The sequence below is a fragment of the Amblyomma americanum genome, chromosome 3, assembly GCF_052857255.1.
Source record: "Amblyomma americanum isolate KBUSLIRL-KWMA chromosome 3, ASM5285725v1, whole genome shotgun sequence".
Classification (NCBI taxonomy): domain Eukaryota; kingdom Metazoa; phylum Arthropoda; class Arachnida; order Ixodida; family Ixodidae; genus Amblyomma; species Amblyomma americanum.
In genome coordinates, this window is record NC_135499.1 from 42,138,595 (window position 1) to 42,143,687 (window position 5,093).

A 5,093-nucleotide genomic window follows, 5' to 3' on the forward strand; every position below is an offset into this window, starting at 1 on the left:
AAACGCATGGACGACAGAAGAAAGACAAACACAGTCAGCGCTGTGTTTATCTTTCTTCTGTCGTCCATGCGTTTTTTGCGCCGCACATTTTCCTTTTCTGTGATGAACTATAACCACCCTTAATCAGAAATTGAAGAGAAATGAATTGACAGCTTCTTCAGTGATTTTAATAGCACTGCTCTTATTTTACTCATTTAGTTGGAGCAGAAGGCTTGTAGTGGCAGGAGCGAGGCGGGTTTCGATGGGGGCGCTGAAGCAAAAAAAAAAAAAAAAGCGGTCGGCCTCGCGCGGCGCTCCCGTCGAATAGTGGAAGGAAAAAGCTGGCACACTTGGATTTGGAAAGTAGAATTAGGATGGCAATGGAGAAGAAAGAGGTCGCGGCGTTAGTCACCTTGGATATCGCTAAAGCGTATGACAGTGTAGAGCATTCGATTTTATTGCACAAGCTGGACGAAATTCGGCCGCCTTTTTATATTCTTACATGAGTTCAGGAATTCCTAAAAGAAAGGCGGTTCTTCTGTTCGGACGGTTCCTTTACTTCCGAGTCTTTTTCACGGACTAGAGGTGTGCCGCGTTCCGTCCTGTCTCCGTTACTTTTTAACATACTTGTGCGAGATATACCTATTCAGGGTGACGTCAAGATGTATGTCTATGCGGACGACATCGCCTTTTTCGCTTCTTCTAGAGATACACATTCACTTTAGCAGATTTTGCAGACTTACCCCAATGCACTGGAAGTATGGCTGGGCAAGTTACACTTAACTCTAAACGTGAACAAATCTTCAGTTCTCATTTTTCCTCCAGCGTCCCCTCTTTATATAAGTCTACAGTATTGTGGCGCCCAAATCCCGCAAGTGGAGTCCCTAAAGTATCTAGGTGTCATTTACGACCCTCACCTCGACTGGCGACCTCATTCAAAAGTATAGTCTTAAATGGTGAGCGAGCTCTCGGTCGCCTTATGCGAATCAGCAATAGAAAGTTTGGTATGCGCAGAGACACTCTCTTATTTCTTTATAAAACTTACGTAAGACCAATTTTGGAGTTCGGTTGCGTTCTATTCTCCGGTTGCCCTAGATATCAAATTCAACCGCTGATTCTTTTGGAGAGGCGTGCTCTACGGCTATGCCTGGGTTTACCAAAATCAGTGGCGAATTGTGTCCTCTTTCTGGAAGCTCGCATACGGGACTTGAACTCTCGCTTCCAACTTCTCACAGTGCGCACCTTCTTACGGGGACTTCAGCCAATGCCTGGAGTGGCTCCTCCAATTTTTTTTTACAACCCCAGCATTCTTTCTAGATAAACACTGGCCCATTTACAAACTGCCTCAATTTGTGTTTACCGAGCACCTTCTGTATACAATTGCAGTCTCGCTTAGGTCTGTGCAATGCGTCAGCGATTTGCACGCTGCACCAGCTGTTTGCTTCGACCATGTGCTGCCACATTACGCAAAGCAATTACCTGCCAACGTGCTAAATGGTCTCCTGGAGGAATATCTATTGCAGTATCCGAGCCATGCTGCAATTTTCACAGATGCCTCTCAACAAGCCGAAAAGGCAGGAGTAGGTGTTTATTCACAAACACTAGATTGGCGTTATTCTCTCCGGATCCCTGATTATACACCAATTTTCACTGCTGAATTTCTCGCTATTGGTTTGGCCCTTCAAAACATTCCCAGCAATATTTATCAAGTCATCATTCTCTCGGACTGCCGCTCACTCTTGGCTGCACTAGAAAGCTCGCAAACTACTCTCCTGTACCGATCCCTACTGTACTTTGTGCCTCGTCATGTCCTAGAGGTACGTTTTCAGTGTATCCCAGGACACTGTGGCATTTCTTCAAATTCTATGGCCGATTTCTTAGCAAAATCTGCCATCAATGGCCCTATTGCCCAGGGCGTTCCAAACCTTACACTTCTGACCACGTCCCGTTATGAGCGTTTCCAAATTCACCATTACCTGAGCCATGAGCCCATCGTTGGTACAGCGGATTTCGAACATTTGAAATTCGCATGGAATATACGTTACTGCGCATCAAGACAATGTGAGGTTTCTATGAAGCTGCTGCGTTGTAGGATTCCTCGCCTTAATCTATATTTATGCCGTATGGGGTTCACGCCGTCGAATCTGTGTGCGTCATGCGGGGACGTTGAATCAATAGATCATTTCATCCTCTACTGCCGGCGGTTTGCACGGCAGAGAATTCCGTTTTTGGTAAATCCTCTCGCTCAATTAGGTCTGCCGTTTACTCTTCCCGTCCTCCTCTCATTCGGTGCAACCGTCAAAGGGCATGCCATTTGGCAGGTGTGTCAGATACTCCACAAGTATATCATTGCAACCGGGAGATTTTTGTGTTAACCTTTCGTTACCTTTTCTTCTCGCTCCAAATTATTTGCTTTCTTATCAAATCTCAAAATTCAATAATTCTACTCGCACCGCTTGTTTCCTTGATTTTCAATTCTATTTCTTCATGTTCAATCTAAGTAAGGATTTCCTTTTCATTAATAGTCCTCTTAATTGATAAGCCGTTTGAGATTCACTTGGATTAGAACTTCCCTGTTTGGTTCTGCACCAAACCCTGGCCAATCCCCCACCGTGGGTATGTGCCATCATCTTTCAGGCAACAACAACAACAAAAAGCTGGCCGTCTGCGTTGCTGCGTCGTTGCATTCAGCAAGTTTGAGCGTTGCCGTTGAGAAAGGGTGGCGCTTTAAGCTCATTGGGATAATAAAAGCGGGTAAGCCCGTCCCTCGGAGACATAAAAATATGCAAAAAGTCTACAAAACGCGGGTACCGCTCCACACCCAGCCTACCGCTAACATTTCGCCTGAGCGGGGCAACGTGAGGATGCATTGCCAACCAAAGGCACATAGAGCAAAGAACCATCTGGACCTGGGGCACGGAAAGTGCACTGCAGAGCAAGTAGGCGGCCAGCGAACGCGGGCAAAGTTGAACAATTACGAGCGATGAGCAGTGAACCTCGAGGAGGAGGTGAAAGGATTAAGGTTGGCTAAATGAAATGGAGGTGAAACCACTCGGCAAAATTAAGCACGAAACAAAGGCAAAGCAAGGATGAAATGCTGTGGGCGAAGAGTAAAAGGAACGAACGGAGGTGTTGGAGAAGATAAAGTGAAACGTTTGGGCCGGCTTTATGGGGTTCAACCTGGGGTTTAACCTCGTAACCTGAAAGGCTATTGGGACAAGTGACTCGGGTTACGAAGGATGCCGTAGCCACTCTGGACAATTTCGAACCCCTGGGGTACGTTCTTTACTGTGCACTGACATGCACACTACACGCGTGCCTTTATATAGCACTTCGCCTCCACCTAAATATGCGACCGCTGCGGCCGGGGCCCAACCCGAATTTTTTTTGGTCAGCAGCCGAGCGCGCACTACAACCACTGATCAGTCGTCACGGCGGCAAAAGAAAAGGGAAGCGCGAAAAAATTACAATAATGCAAGTGCTCATTAAGAAGGAAAAGGAAGGCATTAAATAAAACTATGGGAAGAGACAAACAGATTAGAGGCCTACGTCCGCCGACGCGGACAGAAACGACATCTCCCTTTCTGTAGAGAATGAGAGAGAGAGAGAGAGAGAGAGCTAATGCGGCAGAAGTAATTTGAACCATTTCTGTTGTTTCTTTGGTAAGGCGGTCACTATTCGTGATCACTGAGCAGCTCTCAAAGACTGGCAGGCCGCCGCAGTCCCTGCAGTGACACTATTAAGGCGACGTCCGCCACGGTCCCTTACTCTTTCCATCACTTGAGCACCAGCACAAAGTGGAAAGGGGGCGGTTTTGTGCGTATATGTATCATGTGAACATATAACAGCGGTTATTTTATTAGTGAATATGCCCCATCTGAGAATGTACCTCCAAGCCCCAAATGAATGTTGTATTAAAAACGAAAGGTCATGCCAAATTAGCATTTTATAATTCTAAAACTGAATTTATTGGGCTTGGTTGAGTTATTAAACAGAAATTTCGAAAAACAATTATTTCTAAGACCATGCAGGAGCGACGCGGAACTCAATTATAAGGTCTGCATTAATTAATTAGAAGTGGAAACCTTAAGCGTTTTGAGAAGCGGGAATTTGAAGAACAAGCAACAGTATGTATAGGTTGGCCATTATAATTATTGGCGCAAGCAATTCAAGTGAACTTGAAGAAAGAATAAGCATTGACACCATGGGCAGAAAATGGCGCACTATGAGGCGATTTGCATGAATGCATGAATTGCCTTCATGTTGAAAATAGTGGGCGTCGTACTCCCATGCAGCTGATGCTACATCCGCCCGTTCCACCAGCCATGAAATGTCCAACTATGGAAGGATAGCTGTAAAATCTCAGAGTAGCGTTATAAGAACACCCTGAGCGCGTGATATTTTAATAGCATTATAAAATTTTCAAGCATAGAACTACAATAAGAACGGTGGTGCATTAATGCATAGGAATAAAATCAAGGATCCGGTGTCCTGTGTTCTGAACTTCAACGAGTGTAGAGAAACAGCGGAAGGCACTTGCGGACTCATCGTTCAAGCGCTATCCTATTTCGTTTGGATTCCACCTGACCTTCTCGAAAAAAAAAATCAAACACTACCCCGGAAAACCACGACTGGCAGTTGCCTTTTTTCTAATAGAACAATCTTGCAGCCAAAAGTTGTAGGTTATGGTTTACCATTCCAAGGGCTGCCCAGGATATCCTACGGGGGTGGCGTACGTCGAAGGGGGAATTAATTTTTGGGCATTATTCCTCTTCAAGACAAAATAAAAGGAACAAACTGCGGCATTGAGACAGCGATGTATTGGTTTCGCATAACGCAACGCAAAAATTAAGCCGCTTAGGTGCTCGTGAGCGAACAAAATCAATACCTCCGTGGACAGAAAGGAGCGACGGGCAAATTTTCGAGGTAGCGGCCGCCATGCCTTGCCTCCTGTTTGCGCCGTCACTGAAACAAAGCCACTGATTTCCCTTTGAAAAGTTACAAATAATTATCCATTCGTTTTGTGCATCTTCATTGGCAGCCAAGCAGTGATGCATTAAAAAACAGGATACTTATGTGATAACGCCATAACAAACAGCGCGACTGTCCTGTTG